Here is a 23,856-nt window from a genome sequence, read left to right on the forward strand (position 1 = left end):
ACATCCATTTATGTTTCTGACTTCATATTCCTGACTAAGGGTATGTTGCAAACTATCCTGTAAACCAGCAACTATCTCAGTGTATGTGTTCCAGCCTCTGTCCCCCAGCTATATACTAGGCTTTTTCCATATGATATGCAGTAAGAGGTTGTTATGTAGTGGCCTGTAATTATGTCGTGCAGCCATTCCTGCCATCATTCCAGTGATGTTGTGGTCCCAACACATATTGTGGGGTAGGGAACATATATATGTGGGCTACAGATGGACAAAACATGTGTGCCCTTCTGCAATCCAGAGGTTAGTGTATGCAACACTGTTATATGCCCGTGTAAGTCAGTCTATGGGGGAGGGGCATGCACCATGTATAACCTAGGCTGTTACAACATGTGAGGGATATCAGTAGTAAGATGCCTTAAGGTATATGGCTATACATTTCACCTTGGGAACATTGGTGGCCTAGTGTTTACTGTCATACAGACTGTTCTATTTGTCAGTTTAATACTGATGTTTACAGTTAAGCATTGTTATGTAACAGATACATCCTCATTGTGGCAACTTAAATCTTTTCCCCGTAGGGGTTGAGCACAGACTGTAATTGAAGGCTGCTGAACTATACATCTGCATTACTTACTGTTGCTTGATTGTTATCCTCTGGCCCAGTCTTTCTTTACTGTTGTACTAGTTGAAGGCCTTGGCCTGGACAGCAACATATGTTATGCTTACGGATTACTATATAAAATGATCTGCTTGAGAGTTGCATTACTCAGTATGTACTCCAAACACCTAACAGCTATATGACATGGCATGTACAACTGTAATAGTACACAAATAACCATTTCTTATGCATGCAAACCTGTGTGCGGTATCATATCCTTTGACTTCTCTGTGGGTATATGTTTCATGCAATAATTGTCTTTTGTATCATACGCTGTCTGTTTTAAAAGGTGGCAACTGTAGGAATATTGTCTGTTCAATATGCTGTGTACCTTCTAAATATGTATCTTCCTATACACATCTATGTGTGTGTATGTGTATATACATACATATCTATATATGTGCATATATATATATATATATATAGATATATATATATATATATATATATATATATATAGATAGATATATGTATCTGCATATACATATATGTGTATGTGTGTGTATATATGTATCTTTGGAATGTTTATTGCATCCACATTTTACAATCCCTATTATAGCCAGACTGTACTGCATATGTTATTGATACTATCCTGACATCATACAGGTGGGATGGATTACTGTTAACTTCTTGTGGCTATGTTGTGTAGTGTCCTAGGTATGGGACTTGCAAGTGGTGGTATTGTGTTGCAAGGCAGATCTGTTTGGCTGTGGGGGAGGGGGTGATGTCAATAATTACAAGAGGTACTTAGCTTGGGTCCCCCTCACCACCATTAATGGTGCCTTTGTTCATATATGTATTTGTTGTGCTCTCTTTTATATCTATAGATATATAGCTTTTTTTTTTTTTTTTTTTTTTAATAGAGTCATAGATTAGTACTAGGCTACCTGCCTTTGTGGGCCATTTTAAGCCTAGCCAATTACCCCATGTGAAAATCAAACCCTGCACCTTGTGTCTGTAAGGTAAACACCTTAACCATTATGTCAACCTCCCTCCCTGTATATACACACACATATATATATATATATATATATACACACACACACACACACACACACACATATATATATATATACACATATATATATATACATATATATATATATATATATATACACACACACACACATATATATATATATGTTTATATATATATATATATATATATATATATATATATATATATATATATATATATATATATATAGGTTCATAGGTTCATACTAGGCTATCTGCCCCAAGGCATTTATAAGCCTAGCCCGAATTTTTGTGGCTTATGCCACCCCTTATATGAAAAAATACTGTACCCATTAGTTTGTTGTGCCTCTGTCCAGCAGTGACACAAAGATGATTCCCGGGGTAAACCTACGATCTCCCATCCACAGGTCAAGATTTCTCTTGAACAGAGCCAGCGAGGTGCTCTGTCTCACATGGACCGGGACTCTATTCCACAGCATTGGGAGTCTCTGAGTGATAAATCTATCCCTCCAGCACGTCCTATTTATATCCGTGCTAAGGTTTAAGTCGCTTGCTCTAGTGGTTTTGGTGGATTTGGATTTTTTGAGGTGGAGCATGTCCATTAATTCCGGGTTGGACATGGCTTTGTATGTCAGGCACATGTCACCTCTGAGCAGACGGTATGCGACTGAATAGAGCTGGAGTTTCTTCAATCTGGCAGCATATGACAGATTTTGGAGTCCCTTTATCCTTTTGGTGAGAAACTTTTGGGGTCTCTCCAATTGCTGCAGATGTCAGGCGAGATACATCCCGAATGGGGCATTGTACTCGATCATTGGTCTGATAAGTGAAGAGTACAGGGGAACAATGACCTCACTAGATCTGGGTGTGAATCCCTTCATGATCAGGTGGGCAATGTAGAAGGTCTTTCTAACCACTTTAGCAACGTGAGTGTCAAAAGAAAGGCCACTGTCAACCTGGGTCCCCAGGTCCCTGATAACCTCTTCTGTGCTTAGTGGATTGCCACCTATATGGTAGCTTGGGGTTACCTTGTTTTTCCCGAAGGGTATGACTATACATTTTTTGGTGTTTAACTTCAGGCCATGGCTCTGGCACCAGCTGCTATCTGTTTCCGTGAGTCCCTTCTGAAGGATATCCGTGTCCGATGCACTTTCCACTATGGTGCCCAGTTTGCAGTCGTCTGCAAACTTTGTCAGCCAAAGACCTCCCATGTTGGCCTGTACTTCTGAGAAGTAGATGCCGAACAATAGGGCGCCAAGGACCGAGCCCTGTGGGACACCACTTGTGACCGGCTTGGAGTCTGACATAGCGTCAGCAACTCTAACCCTGTGGGTTCTGTCCTTAAGCCAGTTTGCAACCCATCTTGTGACATATGGGTTTACATTTAAGCTGGTAAGTTTTTCTACAATACCCGAGTGGGGTATTGTGTAAGCCTTGCAAGGTCAAGGTAGGCTGTATGGACTGCCTTTCCCTCATCAATGGCCTTGGTGACTGTTTCAAGAAGTCGACCAAGTTCAAAGGCATGATCTTCCCTTGAAGCCAAACTGGGTCGGGTCCAATGTCTGCAAGTCCCCTATATCTTTGTTTATGAGCTCCATTATGATCCTCTCCATAGCTTTGCAGACTAGACTTGTTAAGCTTATGGGGCTAATTACCAGGGTCCGTAGAGGCACCACCTTTGTGGAGTGGGACCACAGTTGCCGTACGCCACTCCTTGGGCATGTATCCTGTGGTAAGGCTGAGATTAAACAGCTGCCTTATGTGCGGGTTTAATTCCTCATTTAGCTCGTGTAGCACACAGCCGGTGACACCATCCGGTCCCATTGATGCTGTGTTTTTAGCTTTAGAGAGCAGCTTTCACCTGCATTTGAGATGTCTGGGAGGCTACACTCGCTGGGATAGTTATCTCTCCTTTAGGGGAGAGGGTAGTGAAGTTTGCACTGAACCTGTCTGCCAGTATGTTGGCAATGTCTGTGGGTTCAGTGATATTTGTACCATTTTGGACTATTTCTGAGCATATCTGGGAGTTTCCACCCAGGTTCCTAACATAGCTGAAAAAGGCCTTATGATTGTCCTTTGAATCCATGGCAATTTTTCTCTCAAAATTGGCCTTAGTTGATTTTATGAGTGCTCGTATTTTTACTAATAATGATCAGCGGTGACTTCCCTTTTATGGATTTTGTTCTATCATGTAATAGCTTTCTCCTCTTATTGTAAAGTTTGTTAATGGCTGGGGTCCACCAGACTGGGCTTCCCCCTTTGTGGAAAGAGTCTTGGTTTTATTTGGGATTGCCTGATACATGCAGTCCTGGAGGTGTTCATAGAAGGCATTTGTAAGGGCTTCCGCAGCTTGGGTTGTGGTTTCCACTGTCTCAGGGGCCTCGAAGGATACCACACCAGTCTTGAGTAGTGTGAAGTTTGCTTTAGAGAAGTTCTTCACTGTGGTCTTTTGTTTGGGGTGGGGGATGTGGATTTCCAGTGAGATTAGTTTATGATCAGATCTCACCAATGAGGGATATACTTCCGGTGTGGAGCATTTTGTCCCCATGTTTGTGATAATGAGATCTAATATATTTTCTCCTCTCGTGGGAACAGTGACTAGCTGTTCCATGGCATTTGAATTTATGAACTCCAGGAACCGTTGGGCTAGAAAGTTAGGGCTTGAGTAATGTTCCCAGTCTATATTCGGGTAGTTGAAGTCACCCAATATGATGGTGTTTGGAGATACATTTATACCCTCCAGTGTCTTCAGGAAGGCTGTGTGGTGTTCCTGAGTTTGAGAGGGTGGCCTGTAGCATGCTACAATTTGTAGAGCAGTTTTGCCTATGGTTAGTTGCACCTGGATGGTTTCCAAAGCTTCGTGCGTTGCCACCAACCTGGAGGTGAGGGTATCCTTTATGAATATGGATACACCCCCTCCTTTTGTGGTGTGGTCCGGGTTTTGGGGCCGGAATGCATGATATGAGGTAAAACCTAATAGTGCCGGGGTGCTCTCAGGAGCCTTGAACCAGGTTTTTAGTTACAGCACAGACATCGATGTTCTCCATACTGAGAAGGGCCTCGAGTGTGTGCATTTTGAGATTTAGACTTCTGGCATTGAGCAGCATTACCCTCAGTTTCTTCCCATTTTTGTTTTCTAGGGTGGTAGGTTTAGAATTTGAGCCTTGCCTAAAAAAGGCACTATAGGGGTGGCAAGAGCCTTAGCCAATATCTGGAATCCCAGGGGTGACAGGTGCAAGACGTCCCTTGCGAAGCAGCATGGCTTGTCAAGCATGTCATCCCAGGCAGACAGACACTGGATCCCCTTTGAATGACACCAGACATTAAGCCAATTGTTAAAGCTGATCATCTTGTCTCTATATTGTGGCATCATTCTTGGTGAAGGAAGGATACTGCTCAGGGTTAGGGTCATACCTGCCTGGGCTACATAATCAGAGAGCTCCTCTATGTCACTTTTCATGTAGTCCAGGGAGGTACGTCTCAGGTCGTTCACACCAGCATGGACAATGACTGCGTCATATTTGTACTTGCCGTGGAGTGACCCGAGTGCTTGTGTTATGTGGCGGATTCTAGCCCGATAGGCAGCTTACTGTGACCCTCTCCTTGTTCAGCCTGGTGAGTGGGACGTCAGTGTGTCTGACTATGGAGTCACCTATGACAAGTATGTTTGGTGTTGTATTTGGCTTTAAGGGCTGTGACTGCTTTGCACACTGCTTTTGTGGTTTATGTGTTGCTTGTGGGGTGTCTTGAGGTAGCAGTTGTTTGGGCGTCTGCTTTGGAGGCCTCTGCTGTTTAGGTAAATTTTTACTCAGAGCCTCGCAGTATGTCTTTGTGTGTTTATGTGTTTGATTCAGTGGTGTGGTAGCATTATGTGAGGCTGGTTTTGTGGTGTGTGTAGTTGCCTTCTCCTCCCGTCTGGTCTTGCCAGTCCTGAGTTGAGAGAGCTCAGCCTCCAGTTTGGCTAAATAGCTGCATCTCTCGCAAGTATTTGTGTTATGTGGGAGGAGGAGAGGGTTGTCTGTGTACATGAGGCAGTTATAACATTGCCTCAAGATTCCCAGATTCACCAGCTGGACCGGAGAGGAGATTGACAACTGAACTTTGGACATGCTAGAATAATACTGGGAATTCCTTAATAATTGAAAACAAGGGCCAGTGGGGAGTGAGGGTGTAGTGCTTTTAATTTTTAGTGCTGACTTATATAATTGCTTTAGTGAGCAAGTGCCAGGTAACCTGAGTGCAATGTGTATATGTGCAGACATATGTATCTATAGATGCATACATATGTATATATATATATATATATATATATATATATATATATATATATATATATGTATATATATATATATATATATGTATGTATATATATATATATATATATATATATGTATACATATATATATATATATATATATATATATATATATATATATATATATATATATATATAGATATGCAGACACACACACACATATCTACATGTATAAATACATTTCCTGTACTGCTGAATATGCTGGATGATATGTTTGTGAAAACATCAGGGATATGTATATGTGACATGGCTTAATGGTAAATCACTTTGGCTATGGTGTGTAGGGTCCTGGGTTCAAGACTTGCAAAGGCTGTTTACTTTGTTGCTGGTCAGGACAAGGGCTGTTGGATACAGAGTGATTAAGGCACTTTTAAGTAGCTGTAAGCAGGGTTGCGCGACAGTAAGCAATGGTGACTTCTGGTTAAATATGTTTACAGTCAGTTAGCCTCTAGATTGCTTATGCTGTGTAGGCACTGCTTACCCCCACGTAAACAGGCTTAAACCCACTTACTGCTGCTTAAAAGTGCTTACTCCTGCTTACCCCGTGCTAATTTCTTTAAAAGAAAAGAAAACGGGTTTACAGGAAAGTGGTGAAAAACAGGCAGAAAGAGGGAAAGACAGTAGGGAAAATAGCTAGGGATGTGCAGGACTGGTGTAAGCTATGGAGCTGCCCACTTCTTCTACAGCAACAGCTGTGCATATACACTGATTTGGAGGTAGATTTGGACACTCATACCCCTGAGAGAGGGGTGAGGACAACAATAATATGTTTTGAAGCCAATTAGACCAGATTACATGTGTCCAGTGGACATGTGTGCAAAATGGACAGCTATGTATGGGCCGGGATTTTTTTTTGGGAACAGATTGCCCTTTTCTTTTTAAGATGAGAGTGGGATGTTGGGGAAGGATAGTAGCTATATTTGGGGAGGTAGGTTGGGAAGGATAACAGACAAAACAGACAAGACAGCATCCAGGGGTGGTATATGAGACATGTGGGGTGGTAAACACCTTGGATGGGGAGGGGTGTTTGGAATTTGGAAGCCCATGAACTTCCTAGTGGAAACAGTGGGACTGAGGTCCCCAGTAATGGGCAGTCACCACTGCACCTTTATTGCCTCAAAGGTGGCTGTGCAGGTGGCTGGGTAGTAGGGACAGGCTGACCCTCTAGATGTGCCATGCAACCCTCAAGCTGGTGTAGCAGATCTCCAAACTCCCTGCGGAGCTCGCTATGCACCAGACCCCGGACCTGACGACGGGTGGCAGTATCCTGTCCACGCCCCCTCCTGGGGGGTGAGCCCCATCCCCTGAGGCAGTTCCACCCGATGGTGGTGCAGGAACAGTGGACGAGAAGGTCCCGGGGTGGGACCCAGATGTGCTGATGCCTGGTGCCACGGCCAGATGAGGTGGGAGAGGTGGGTCCAATGTGACCGGCCTTCCCAAATGTGCTATGGTGTTTCAATTTTAAAAAATATGTGGGTTAGTAATAGTCAATACATTCCAGGATTAGGTATAACAGCATGCATAGATTTTCACATTAACCTAAAACACCAGTAATGGAACAGTTGCATAGCAAACGGAACACATGACTATATGGAACCACAGAGGCCATTACAACAGCATGCAGGTACATTGATGGCAGCATGCCACCAATGTGGGAGTATTTCAACATGGCACATGCACAGAAACAAATTTCAATATTTATCAAACAATAGGACATATGTCCCAACAGTAGATTTAATTGTACAAGTACCAATTGAGTTGTGTATTCAGTTTATTGTTGCAGATATGGTGGTGGGGGGGAGATGTCAATTAACAACTTCTATATCCCTGTAGTTCTCATTACTTTCTTAGTGCTGTGATCTGTTCCTTACAGGTATTATTACACTAACCTATGGCTTAGTTTGGACAGTGATATGGATGTAGACAACTATATACAGGAACTGTGTTTTACTTGCAGTATATACCTCTTACCTGGTATACCTGTGGAGGTATTGTTTGTTAACATTACCTGACTGTTTCTATGCATATTCCCAGATTCCAGGTTGATGTTATGCACATACCTCTCCATCTCTTATTGCACATGCTCTGGGCATGTCTTGACAACATACAGGTGAAACTGGGACATAGTTTGACTATTGCCCTCATAAACTTTTGGTGAGTTGCTACAATGACAGGTTTGTTTTCATAGACATTTTCCAAAACGAAGGCCTATTAGACTGGATCTTACTAAATAAAATACCCTGCTCCTACTTAGCCTGTACTCTTCCAGACTCATTGAGTGACCATCAAACTACTCTCTTACTTAAATACAACTCCCACCACCCCCAAAGTCCTATACTTCAAACAACTAGAAACAAAAAACACTTTAACCCCACTAACTTCAGACGAGAACTAAAGCTATATAATTGGTCTGACCTTTATTACCTACCCTTAAACGAAGCTATTGAACACTTCAACTCCACCTTCTTGGGTTTATAGGTTGGTACTAGACTATCGGCCCTAGGGCCTATACAAGCCTAGCCATAACAATTCCCTGGATATTTCTTCCCACAATATTTACTTCTCTGGACCCCTGTCTAGCAGGGTGACTGACATGATCCCCGGGGTGAATTTCCTATCTCCCATCCAATCATCAAGGTTCCTTTTGAAGAGGGCCAAAGAGGTGCTCTGCTTGACATGTATGGGCAGTCTATTCCAGAGTATGGGGAGTCTCTGGGTCAGCATGTTTTGTTCATTGTGATGACAAGGTTTAGATCCCTGGAGCGTGTGGCTCTGAGGGATTGGGATTTCTTTAAGTGGAGCATGTCCAACAGCTCAGGGTTTGACATGGCCTTGTATGTTAAGCACAAATCACCTCAGAGTAGACGATATGCCACAGAGTATAGCTGGAGTTTTTTTAGACGGTCAGCATATGACATCTGCTTTAGGCCTGTGATTCTTTTAGTGAGGTATTTCTGTGGCCTTTCCAGCTGTTGCAGATGTCTTGTGAGGAACATACCAAATGGGGCGTTATACTCTATAATGGGTCTAATGACGGATGAGTACAGTGGGACAATGACCTCCTTTTTTCTGGATGAAAAGCCGTTAGTGATGAGGTATGCCACATAGAAGGATTTCCTGACTGTTGTGGCGATGTGGTTATCGAAAGTGAGACCAGTGTCCACCTGTGTCCCAAAGTCTCTCATCACACTTTCAATGTTTAGTGTACTGCCACCTATGTGGTAATTCATGGGTACATGTTTTTTTCCAAAGTGGATAACTATACATTTCTTGGCATTAAGCTTGCGCCCGTGGCTCTGGCACCAGGCATCTGTTTCTGTAAGGCCCTTTTGTAAAATATCCACATAATTTGGGGATTCAATAATGGCTCCCAGTTTGCAGTCATCTGTGAACTTTGGTAGCCAGAGTCCCTTAGTGGTGGCCTGTACTTCAGAGAAGTAGATGCCAAACAAGAGTGGTTCCAGGACTAAACCCTGAGGTACTCCACTTGTCTGGAGCTGGATTTGGAGTCAGCTACTTTTACAGTCTGGGTTCTGTCAGTAAGCCAGTTGGCAACCCATCGAGTGACATAGGGATTTATGCCCAGCTTAGTAAGTTTATCTATGATTCCAGAGTGGGGGATGGTGTTGAAGGCCTTGGCGAGGTCTAGATAGGCTGTGTGGACCGCCTTACCCTCGTCCAAAGCTCTGGAGACTGATTCGAAGAAGTCAATCAGATTCAGGAGACAAGATCGGCCCTTCACAAACCGAAACGGGGTGGGGTCCAGTGTTTGAAGCCAATGTCTTTGTTTATAAGTTCCATGATAATGTGTTCCATGCCCTTGCAGATCAGGCTTGTCAGACTGATGGGACGGTAGTTCCCAGGATCCAAGGTGGATCCCCCCTCGTGGAGTGGGATAACTGTAGCTGTGTGCCACTCAGTGGGCATGAAGCCTGAGGTGAGGCTATGATTAAACATGACAGTTAGGTGAAGTGCCAGTTCATTCTGTAGTTCATGTAGTACACAGCCTGGGATGTCATCTGGTCCCATGGATACTGTATTCTTAGCTTTGAAAAGTGCAGTTTCTACCTGTGTGGCCGTGATTACCGGAATCTGGCAATATTTTGGTATTGAGATGGGCCCTTTAGGGGGAGAGAGGGGGGGGTGAAGTTGGCACTATATCGATCTGCCAGGATATTGGTAATATCCTTGGGATCAGTATATTTCATGCCATTCTGTTGTAGCTCAGAGCAGACCTGAGCATTGCCAGTTAGATTCTTGACATAACTATAGAATGCCTTGTGGTTTCCTATGGAATCTTTGGCAATTTTATTTTCGTAACTAGCTTTTGAGGATTTTATGAGGGATCTCAGCTTCTTACTGAGGCTGGTGACGGAGTTTTTTGCATCCTGGGATTTTCCTGTTTTCTGCAACAGTTTCTTCCTTCTGTTGTACAGTTTGTTTATAGCAGGGTACCACCAGATTGGCTTCCTTTTTTTGGAGAAGAAAATCTTGGTTCTATTTGGGATGGCACAATTCATGCACGAGTGGATGTGCTCGTACAGTGGCTTAGTGTAGGATTCTGCAGTCGAACTTTCAGATCCCGTCTGCATGGAATACATTAAATAGATACATTAAATAAACATGCCCCTGCAAGAACAACTAGAGTAAAGTCAAAACCAGCTCCATGGTCATCTAGGGAAACTAGGCAAAAATAGCTGAAAGAAATATTGCCTGGAGGTCCAATAAAAGCAATAGTACACAGCAAGCCTACCAACAGATTAGAAATCTAATAAAAAAAACTAGTTATCCAAGACAAGAGAAACTACTTCATTACCCATCAAAACCAACACATGAATAATCTTAAGAAATTCTGGGTAGGTTTAAACAAGTTGGTGCAGCGGTAGCATTGTCGCCTCACAGCAAGAGGTTCTCTCATTCGATTCTCGGCTGGAGCGCCTTCTGTGTGGAGTCTGCATGTCCTCCCCGTGGTCAAGTGGCCTTCGAAAGACATGATTGAATGGGCGTGCCTTCATTGAAGGTTAGGTTTCGAGCTGGCACCTCGGCACTGTAAAAATCTACTGCCACTCATTAGCGGACCGGAGTTCCACTGTGGCGACCCCTAACTGGTAAAAGCCGAAAGAAGAACAACAACTACACCCTGGTAACACCACTACCCCATCCCCAATATCAGGTTTAACAAAAGACAACATAGCCAAATCATTCAATACATGCTTTACTGAAACCGTACATGCTCTAGCCCAACAACATCCCACTGTCACTACAACCAAGTGTCCACACCTTCAACCCACCCCAACCTCCTACATAAGAAAACTACTATCCCAGCCAAAACCCACAACACTAGGAGCAGATTCTCACCCCAATGAATTTCTAAAACTAGTAGCAGCAGAAATAGCTGTACCAGTTACTATACTAATTAAGAGATCAATCACTGAAGCTACAGTGCCCCTGGTTTGGAAAACTGCCTATATCATACCTCTTCACAAAGGGGGCACTTGACATATCTAACTACCAACTAATCGCAATTCTATTTCCACTGCCTAAAATATTAGAAAAATGCATCCACCATCAACTAATGTCCCACCTTATAAATCAGGAATTCATATCTTCAACTCAACATGGTTTCCATCCAGGTCGTAGTACCACCGCAGCTCTGTTAGCATTCACAGATACCATAAACTATAACAGGAACAATGGTAAACTTACTTCTGCTCTCTTCTTAGACCTATCAAAAGCCTTTGATATGGTTAGCCACGACAAACTCATTTGCCAGCTCAAAAACCTAGGCTTAGACAACCAATCAATCTCCTGGTTCAAAAACTATCTTAGGGACAGGCAACAAGCAGTACGGAGGAACAATAACTTGCCTCCACTTTTACCAGTCACTCTTGGGGTACCTCAGGGATCAATACTGGGTCCCTTGCTACTCTCAGGTTTCACAAACAATTGCCACTCAGTGGCAAATAGCACTACCCTTATCCAATACGCAGATGATTCCACTACAATATGCAGTGCCTCAACCCTGCAAGAACTACACAATAAAACCCAAGATAATTTCCACTCAGTTGAAAACTTGCTTACTGACAATGGCCTCATTCTTAACCCCAACAAACCAAGATCCTGCTATTTCATCCCTCACAAAATACCAGCCTTACCGCCACTTTCAATATCCACTCTAAAAATGTTACACTTATCACACGTCCGAATCCCACACAAAACTACTAGGCATCACCACTGATAACAAGTTAAAATATGATATCCACATTAATCGAACTATTAAAAATACTCACAGAAAGCTAGGTAGTCTCTACAAACACAAATCCTTCCTGACCCATACTGCTAGGACCAAAATTGCTCGCACTCACTTGCTCTCAACATTACTTTATGCATCCCTAATCCTAATAAATCTATCCAAAACAGAAACCAGCAAAATGGCAATTTGCTATAATCAAATAACCATACTTGCTAATAACTCATCTTTTAGAACCCATCACTGTCATAACCTAAAATAATTGGACTGGCTTGAACTGCCAAATTTACTAATCTACAATCAATTTATCATCACTTATAAGCTGCTCTCTCACCCAAATAAAACACCTAATTCAGAAGTATTCCTGTCCCAGGCAACTCCGCTCCACAGATAAGTTACTATTAACAGTTACTATATCCCACAACCATGCCAGTGACTCCCTCTACTCATCTTATTTATCCACAATTTGGAACTCCCTGCCTTCATCCTTTACCCTGGAATCTTCTCTATCCAAATTTTTTAAAAATCTGTCAAAAGCCATGTCAACAACAAATGGTTATGTCCCTGCTCCACACCGGACTAACTTCAGTCCTACTCCACTACTGCAGTAACTCTTGCCTTAAACACATAGTCTCCGGATAGGACTGCACAGACTTATCAATACCACATTCAGATGCATGATATGACTCTAGATACTTAACATACTTTAATATTGTTTGTATATGTCTTTGTCAATGAATTAAGAATGTGTGCTCATCTATATGGTCTGGTTGTATATACTAGAAACATGTTAGAATATTTTGTTTGTATGTTTTGCATATATGTTTCTTTGGAACTTTTCTCCCCGGGCCTCCACTGAAAATGGACATATATCCAGTTGGACTATCCTGGTTAACAAATGTAAAATAAAATAAATATTTACATGCCTGACAGTCAGTTATATGACATTAAATGCTGTCTAAATGTCAGAGATTATCACACTGATATGCCAGGGGGACAGGGTAACAGGCAGCAGATATGGGCCAATTATCTGGACATTCTGGACAGACAAACCCAAGTAATGACAACTCCTTAAACAATCACCTATCCTTCCATATCTCTCCATCTATCCTGACTTCAAATATTCCCATACCTAACGCTCAAATACCTCCAACAAAAACCACATTACCTAAACAAAAAAGCAAGCTCTATACACTCAATCATGAAAAGCTTAAAAGTATCTGTCATGGCCTAAATATTCTATTAGCAGGTGATATTCATCCCAATTCTGGTCCATCACCTAATACCTCTAATCTTTCAAACTCAAACTCTAGTCCTCTTCCAAACAAATACATCTCCTTCTATTCTATGAATATCAGAAGCATCCTTAACAAAGTAAGTAAACTGCAAGCTTGCATTTCCTATCATACTCTTGACATCTTAGTACATACTGAAACTTGGCTAAAATCCCAACACCAAGACAAAGACTTTCTTCCTGCCAGCTATAGTGTTCATCAAATAGACAGACAAAAGAAAAAAGGAGGTGGTATTGCCATACTATATAACAACCTCCTCATTGTTACTAGCTCTAAATCTCCTATTCCAGCTTTCCTCCAGCTGAAACTCTATCAGTAAACCTAAGACTAAATGAACACACCACCATTACTATAATAGCAATTTACATTCCTCCAGGAAATATTTCTCTCCTTGAAAGCATTCTTGCTCACATCTCCAACCATATTTCCAATGAAACTATTATACTTGGCGACATAAATATGAACTGGCTAAACCCATCCTCACACATAAACCTATATGGATTCACCCAACTCATCACTGAACCCACCCATTCTAATAACTCTCATTCAACTTCAACTCTTACTGACTGGATCCTAGTCTCTCACCCTTCTTAATACCATAATCCTGAAACTCTACCAAACTCATTAAGTGATCACTGTCCTATAAAAATTCTCAGATACTCCCACCAATATACTAAGCCCCACAGATTCATAACATGCCACAAACTAACTAATTTTGACCCTGAAGTCTTTAGATCCCTTCTCTCTGAAATAAACTGGACCCCACTATATCAACTCCTCTTAGATGAAGCAGTTCAGTTCTTCAACTCTACATTCCTAAGTATTCTAAATTCACTTGCACCTCTCCAAACTATTCGAATTAAATCCAAACCAGCTCCTTGGTTGACTAAAAATACTCAAATTTTACTTAAAAATAGGGATAGAGCATGGAAAACCTGGACCAAAAACAAACTCCATCTAGATCACCAGAAATACAAAGAACTTAGAAATATGGCCAAAAGACAAATAAACATGGACAAAAAACTTCTACCACAACCCACCCTCTAGCTTTAAATTAAATCCCAATAAGTTCTGGAACTCAGTTAACCATATATTTCACCCAGGTTCCCCAAGCTCTCCGAACCCATGTCCTGACAAAACACATGAGGAAACTGCCACCATATTTTCCTCCTACTTTATTGGCTCTATAACCAAACTGCTTAATGCCACCCCCCACCCAACCTATCCATACTAGCAGTTTGACCAGCTCAGACTCTGTATCAAAAAGCCCCACTACATACAATTTCTCATTGAAACCAGTTTCTACCAACCTTATCAAATCACTACTAATTACACTACAACCATGCTCCACATCTGTTGATAATATCCCATCTTCTTTCCTACAGATCACTGCAGACCCTCTTGCCCTTCCAGTATCCATATTAATAAACCACTCCATCTCAGAATCAACTGTCCCTACTATCTGGAAACAATTCTATACTCTCCCTATATATAAAGGTGGTAACTCCACTGATACATTTAACTTTAGACCTATTGCTATACTCTTTCCCATCTCCAAACTACTGGAAAAAAATGTATTCATAAACAAACAATGTAATACCTAATTCAAGAAAATCTGCTTACACCTACCCAACATGTTTTTTGTCCCAAACACAGTACCACTACAGCTCTTCTGTCCTTCCTAAATACTGTATCTCTTGCCAGGGATAACAACAAACTTGTCTCTTCTTAGACCTCTCAAAAGCCTTTGACACAGTTTCACATCCTCTCCTTCTGCAAAAACTTACTAACCTTAATTTCTCCCCCACTACAGTAGCTTGGTTCAAAAGCTATCTCTCTAATCGCTACCAGTCTGTAAAATGGCAATCAGATCACTCACCTCTGCTCACCATAACAACAGGTGTCCCACAAGGTTCCATCTTTGGTCCACTACTTTTTAATATCTTTACAAATCTTCTCTCCTCTTCCCATCCTCAGTCATCTGTAATACAATATGCTGATGACTCAACACTCATTTCTGTCACTGACTCTCCAGCTCAACTTACCTCAATTACACAGACTTCCTTCAGATTGGTAAAAAACTGGCTATCCAATAACCATGTTATTCTAAATCCAAAAAAAAAAAACTACTACTACTCCTCCTTCCAAAGAACCTTCACTACATCAAACCATATTGCCCCTAAATAATACCCCTATACAGGTAGACACCAAAAAAACCTACTTGGCGTCATCATTACTGACCACTTAAAGTTTGACTTACACATCAACAATTGCATTAACAAAACACATCAAAAGTTAGGACTTCTGTACCGTAATAAGACATTTCTTAGTAAAGAAGCCAAGCTAACCATATCTAACGCCTATCTCTTACCCACCCTACTCTATAGTTGACAAATTCTAACTAATCTCAACACTGGACTAGCCAAACTTGAAACAACTTACAACAAGATTGCTAGATTTGTTACACAAAACACATACAAGTCCCATCACTGTCTTTCATTGAAAGAACTACACTGGCTTCAGCTACCCAACCTTCTCCAACTAACTCAGACACAGATCATTCATTCTATTCTTATAAACCCTCTTACTGCCCAACTCTCTCTCCACTAATCTCTTACTACACCCCAACAAGATCCCTTCGTAGTTCTAATCAAGAGTTATTATAAATACATAAACCTAATACCAAAACTGGACAAATCTCTACAGCTTCAACCCTGCTAAGGCTTGGAATGATCTACCGCTTAAAATTAGGACTCTACAGCAACAAAAACATTTTAAAACAGCTACTAAACAATACTTGCAGTCTAAATGAGTATGTCAATGTAACCATCCCACATAAACCTTTTCTCTCTTAGCTCCCCAATCCCTCCTCTAGCCCCTCTCTCTATCCTTCCTATCAACTGTCTCTCATCTTTCACCTAAAACTCTTACTAATACAAATCATACATGTGTAATAGGTTCATAGGTAGGTACTAGGCTATCTGCCCGAAGGCATTTATAAGCCTAGCCAGAATGTGTTGGCTTTCGCTTCCCCCCTTAGATTAGTTCCCTGTGCCACTGTCCAGCAGAGCCACTGAAGTGATCCCCAGGGTAAACTTTCTGTTTCCCATCCACTCATCAAGGTTTCTCTTGAAGAGTGTTAGCAAGGAGCTCTGCCTAATGTAGACTGGAATCTTGTTCCAAAGCATGGGATGTCTCTGTGACAGGAATCTATCCCTCCAGCACATCTTATTTATTGTTGTGGTGAGGTTTAAATCCCTAGAGCGTGTGGCTCGAGGGGATAAGCTTTTCTTTAGGTGGAGCATGTCCATCAGTTCTGGGGTTGCACATGGCCTTGTATGTCAGGCAGAGATCACCTCTGAGTAGGCGGTATGCAACCGAGTACAGCTGGAGTTTCTTCAGTCGACCTGCATAGGGCATCTGTTTGAGGCCAGTGATCCTCTTGGTGAGGTACTTCTGTGGTCTTTCCAGCTGTTGCAGGTGTCTTGTCAGATACATCCCAAATGGGGCATTGTACTCTACGATGGGTCGGATGAGCGATGAGTAGAGGGGCACAATGACCTCTTTTGATCTGGATGCGAACCCTGTTGTGATAAGGTGTGCCATACAGAAGGATTTTCTAACCACTTTGGCAATGTGATTATCAAAGGAGAGTTTACTATCTACTTGGGTCCCCAGATCCCTTATTGCGTCTTCCGTATTTAGGGGACTACCACCTATGTGGTAGTTTGTGGGTACTTTGTTTTTTCCAAAGGGGATGACTATGCAGTTTTTGGCATTTAGCTTGAGGCCATAATTTTGACACCAGGTGTCCGTCTCAGTGAGATCCTTTGGAGGATGTCTGTGTCAGCTGGAGAGTCAAGTATAGCCTCTAGTTTGCAGTCATCTGCGAACCTGGTCAACCATAGTCCTCCTGTGCTTGCCTGTACCTCTGAGAAGTATATGCCAAACAGGAGAGGTCCTAAAACTGAGCCCTGGGGAATGCCACTTGTAACCGGTTTAGAGTCAGACCTAGCTCCCGCAACTCTTACCATGTGGGTTCTGTCCGTGAGCCAGTTGGCAACCCATCTTGTGACGTAGGGGGTTATATTTAGGCTGGTGAGCTTTATATTTTTACTTTTCATTGTATTAAAATGTTAAACTTTTTTTGTATTGTACATACACTTTTATCCTGTATCATTTATTGTACTGTTGAATTTTGTCTTGTTAATCTATCTGGAGCTTTTCTCCTCGGGCCTCCGCTGAAAAAGGGCTACTAAACTCAGTCGGACTATCCCTGTCATCAAATGTAAAATAAATAAATAATAATAAATAAATCTGTACAGTTGAGAGGTATGATTCTAGATATAGCTTACTACCACTCCCAGGATTTGAACCATGGCTGTGTCTGCTAAAAATAAAACAGTGCACATCACAGCTGAGTGTGCTATATAGATATTGCTGTGTATCTTTTCTCTGAATTCTGTCTATAAGTCTCCCGTGGTTTTACAATCTGACCTTGTAATTACAACACTCTTATACAGGGTTTCCTAGACAGTTTTATTATGTAGCACTGTGTGGACGATAGTGATGAGTAATACCTTATTAGTCAGAGATATTGCAATACTAACAATGTCATACAATACCAGACTAAACAGTGCCAGTCCAGGATTTCAATCTTTTATTTCTAGGAACAGTTTTCGTATCTGACAGACCTGTAGGGGGAATGTTTGTTAACACTACCTGAATCTTGCCACACATATTACCAGATTCCACATTATTATTATGCACATAAGTCTCACTCTGTTACTGCACACACTCTGGTCATAGCTTCACAACATGGGGGTGGCACTGGGACATCCTTTGTTTATTACTCTCATAACACTTTGGTGAGTTGCTGGAGTAACAGGTTTGTTCTTATAGATAAACTTCTGACAGTTATGATGTCTGACAATCAGTTGTATGTCATTATTTGCTGCCTAAACTTCTGGGATCATCCCACTGATTTGCCAGGGGGACAGGGTGACAGGCAGGGGACTTACGCCAATTATCTGGACTTTCTGACAATATCTGTACAGTTGTGGGGTATGATTCTGCATACAGCTTACTACCACTCCCAGGATTCGAACCATGGCTGTGTGTGCTAAAAATACAACAATTCACGTCTCAGTTGAGTGTGCTATTTGTATTATGTTGTCTATCTTTCCACAGTTTTCTGTCTAAGTCTCTCTCAGTTGTACAATATGACCTTGTGATTACAACAATCTTATACAGACATTCCTACACATTTTATTTATGTAGTACAGTGTGGGTAACCGTGCTTAATACAACAGTACTATTAAGAGATTGCAACATTACATTACCATATGATACCAGAGGAAATACAAGCAGTCCAGGAGTTAGACCTTTATTTCCAGGCTGTTAACCTTTTATTTACATACAAACTATATGAGACTTTTCCTGCCACATTGTCTGGTTTATTCAGTACATGCCATACACAATACAGGTTTTATACTGGCATCTAACTTTCTACTACTTTTAGATTTATTTCTTATGACAATACATGCAAGGTTATTACTAACCTGCCTAGCGACGCAGCCTCTGCAGCCAACAGGCATGGGCTTCCCAATTCACAGCCTGCCATGAATATTTAGCCATACCTATCCATAATACAAATGAGCTGGCAATTATTAAAAAGGTAGTAGAATGATACTCACACATGGCTGGGATATCACCGTCTGTCTAGCCTCTTGGATTCATTGATCCAAGAGCTCCCTCTTTCTCCGTTTCAGGTCGGCATAGTGATGCCTGACCTGCTCACCAGTTTGAGGGATGCCAGTGGCACTGGTGAGGTCACGATCGAGATGGTCCCAGGCTTCCACTTTACATTGGGAGCCCTGATACTGGCCCTGCAGCAGTCCCTGGTCATGGTCTTTAACAAGGAGTCCTGACATGACTTTGGACTCCTGGATGTCTCAGCGCTGTGCCCGCAAGCACGATCCTTCACCCACACCGGCCATAGTGCCTACAGGAGGAAGCTGCAACCAGTTATGAGATGTATTCCCACCTGTGGGGTTTAAATAGGGCCAATTTCCCACACTTTGCCATGATTGGATGGTTTTCAAAATACTAAGCTATGGGCAAACTTGCTTACCTAATGTTGGCATTGCTTAAAGGGGTAAACCAATGGGCAAGCTGATTTAGCTGGCCTACACATTGCTTACACCTAGTAAGCAGGGGTGTGCAATGCTTAGCATTGCTTAATTTTAAATTTGCACACTATTTGCTGTTTGGCATTGATTTATCATTTATTACATGCTATGTAATTGTTTGGTATCCATGATTCATGTGTAAGTACACTGTATGGGGTCCTTGTGTTTATTGGGGGGATTTCAACACTTTATTACAATGACATCTCACATCTGGACTTAATGCAGTACTCCAGTTGACATATTTATGTTATGTAGGAGGTTATACAACATAAAGCTGTATATAGATTCATTTCACTTGTAAATTTTGATTTTGCTAAAGTGAGGATCTGTTTGGGGATACCGCAATCTTATATTCTGCTGTGATGGCTTACTGGTTAACTACTGTGACTACAGTGTACAGGGTTCCTGGGTTCAAGACCTGCAAGGGTTTTTTATTTTGCTGCTGGACAGAACAGCGGTTGTTGCATACAGAGTGATTAAGGCACTTTTAAGCAGCTGTAAGCGGGCTTGCGTGGGTTTGCACAACGGTAAGCAATGCTAACTTTTGGTTAAATATGCTTACAGGGAGTTTGCTTCAATATTGCCTAACCTGTGTGTGCATTGCTTACCCCCACTCAAATGGGCTTAAACCCACTTACTACTGCTTAAAAGTCGTTACTCCCACTTAGCCCTGCACTAATTTAGACAGAAATGTAACATGGCTCTTGGGAAAGTGGTGGATTTGGACACTCTATGGCTTTATCATTCATTACACATTATACCTTCAGTTCGTATCCCTGATTCATGTGTATATATACTGTATGGGGCACTCGTGTTTATCTGTGGATTTTACCACATTATTACAATGACACCTCACATATGCATTTAATGCAGTACTCCAGTTCACAAATATATGTTATGTAGTAGGTTATATGGCAAAAAATATGTTCATAAAGTGATTTCATATGAAAAATGGAATTTACTACAGTGAGAATCGAACTGGGAATGACTGCTCACAAAGCAAACACTCTGTCCACTACACTATTCCAGTACTGCTTCAATTGCACGTATCTTGCTATTTGTCTTCTTGTGCCATTTAAGCTACAGTATGCGTAGCTAAGCAAGGGGCAAACCTGCACACTTACGGTTAAATTTAATCTGTTTGATAAAAAAAAAATTCTACTGCTATTTTCTCTTGGAAGGGACAGGTTTCACTTATTGCTGTGGATTCCTGTGTGCATCTGCACATTTGGCAGACATCCTAGCAACCCCCATACCTCTCAACCTCTTCAGGCACAATATCTGGACAAAGCTTGACAAATTGTGGTACAACTACAGACATATTTTCATTATTGCTCTTATAAACTTGGGATAGTTGCTAGGATAACAGGATTTGTTTTAATATACATTTTATCATGGATTTGAAGTCGGACACTGAAATGTATGCATTATTTACCGACATGAGATCATCCCAGTGATTTGCCAGGACAATTGGGGTACTGTATGGCCGTGACATGTGGACATTCTGCGAAGATTTGCACAGTTGGGAGGTATACAACCTCCTATGAGCATTCTCGCTCATTATTATTGCCGGGCGGTACTTCCTGAGTGCAGGGGTGTGTGGATTGTGAGAGCTCTGCTAAGCTATTCCTGCACAGAACCTTACTGAATCCCGGGGTATTGCAAATATATTATCTCTTTGCAGTTGTACAGATAATCATTTAGTGACCTACCCCCTCTTACTTACGAACACACACCTCCCCACTCTTACAGACAGAGACACACACACACCTATCTACTTCTTACACACACACACACACACCCCTACCTTTTCCTACCGCTTCTTACATACATGCATACACACCCCTACCTACTTCTTACATCCACACATCCCTAACTATTTCTTACACACACACACACACACACACACACACACACACACACACACACACACCTCTTAAATACTTAAACACACACAGACGCATGCACACACCTACCTCTCACTTGTACATTTGTCCGCAGACTCCAGTCCAAACGTCTTCTGGAACTCAAATTCCATGTGGACGCAGAAGATGTAAAACATCGGTCACACAGATGGAGAACCGTCTGTGCGACTGGATGTAAAGGACATTCTTAAAGAAGAATGCCCTTAAAAAAATATATATTTTTTTTATTAATTAAAAGAAGATTAATCCCCAAGACAGCTGATTCCAGGGGGATGCAGGTGCACCCCCTTTCACCTGTCTGCCGTTGCCCTAGCCAGTTAAATATCTATGCATACCTATCTTTCTGTCTATATTTTATATATATATATATATATATATATATATATATACATATATATATATATATATATATATATATATATATATATATATATATGCATATATATATATATATATATATATATATACATATATGTATATATACATATATATATCTATATATATATATATATATATATGTATATATATATATATACGTGTATTTATCTAGCGATATACATACATATATATATATATATATATATATGTATATATATATATATATATATATATATATCTCCAAACCTTATAAAAAAATGGATATTTTTCTCTCTCTTGGCAGAGGAGAATGGCAGCACACTATAAATGGCATCACAATTTAATAAAATATGTCTGAAATCATTGTAATATGTCCGTCAAGACGAAGAGGTCATCTGCACTTACTTCCATTATTCCTTATGGACACATGCTGCTACTGCTAAAAGTGATAACTATCTGACCTCCTAAAGTACATGGCTAGTTAATGTCATTTTTAACTGCCTGTAGCTATGTGAACAGCTAGTTTGTTTTCACTTTATTCCACAACACAGCACTTCTGCATCTGCTCAGACTCCATGTTTATGGCCAGATATGAGCTTTCATTTCTCATTCCTTTGAAGTAGCCCTGGTTCTTTGCAGCCAATAATGTCAAATATCTACTAAGAAATAAAAATAAGTGCTTGATTCACACATTAAACTCTAAGGTTTGTATTACAGGACAGCAAACCTTATATCACCTGCTAATCTGAGTTCAAAGAGTAGTCCAGATAGTCCACGTAAATGAGGCAGAGGCAAACAAGAATATTAAAAGCAGCTTTACTGCCTTTAGTGTAGTACCCCCTTTAAAGAAAATGCAACAATGCCTAGATCAAAATCACAAAAATACAAGCTGCAGAAATGCAGGTTGAATTTGCTTCTTTATATAACTGCCCAGCTGAAAGCAAAATGAAATACACAACAGGAAGACCATTTTACAAACCACTAAGTTTACACAACATCTTCTCCCCTCATCTAGCACAAACTATTAAAATAAAAACTACTGTGCTACAAAAGTGCATCTTGTTCATACTCAGGGTGCTCATAAAAGGTGACCATATAATAAGTAATGATCACAAAATGAATGTCAGAAGGTGAGAGATGGCCTTTTGAAGAGTTATGCCTTCAAATGTCTGTTAATCAAGACACTCGTAACAAATCAGGATTCCAGTACTTTGGACTAATACGTATTCCACATCTGCTGCTGTTTATGCATTTTAAAACTGAATTTCCTACTTGCTACCATCTATATATTTCTATGGCCAATACAATATGCAAATAAATTATGGCATTATATCTAAGAACGATATTTCTGCCAATGAACAACTGAAAAAAGTGCCAATGCAAACTAACTGCAATCAGAATAAATAAACATAGGTTTGAATCATTCTAAATATATTGCACTCTATTCAGACCAAAAAATAAATTGTAATAAAACAGTGCACATATGACACACAAAACAACACTCTCTCACTCAGAGTTGAGGAGTGTCCCATGTAGGATGCTCAGGTACAATATCAGAAACCACAGTACATTAGCAGCGTCCTACCTGAGATGGCAGAACAACAGCTACTTACCGAAGATGGTACAACATCAGAAACCACAGTACATTAGCAGCGTCCTACCTGAGATGGTAGAACAACAGTTGCTTACCAACGATGGTGCACTATCAGGAATCACAGTACATTAGCAGCTTCTTACCTGAGATGGCAGAACAGCAGCTACTTGCCGAAGATGGTACAATATCAGAAGCCACAGTATATTAGCAACTTCTTACCTGAGATGGTAAAACAGCTACTTGCCGAAGATGGTTCAATATCAGAAGCCACAGTATATTAGCAGCTTACACCTGAG

The 23,856-nt window shown here is 41.1% G+C and overlaps 1 protein-coding gene across 4 annotated transcripts in view; it reads right to left on the reverse strand.

Annotated features, from left to right (window-relative positions):
* Positions 1–23,856, reverse strand: part of BIN1 (bridging integrator 1) — a 2,421,789-nt gene that overhangs the window by 653,518 nt on the left and 1,744,415 nt on the right. The window lies entirely within an intron of this gene.

The sequence above is a fragment of the Protopterus annectens genome, chromosome 2.part0, assembly GCF_019279795.1.
Source record: "Protopterus annectens isolate FY-2018-M chromosome 2.part0, PAN1.0, whole genome shotgun sequence".
In the NCBI taxonomy this organism is placed as follows: Eukaryota; Metazoa; Chordata; order Ceratodontiformes; family Protopteridae; genus Protopterus; species Protopterus annectens.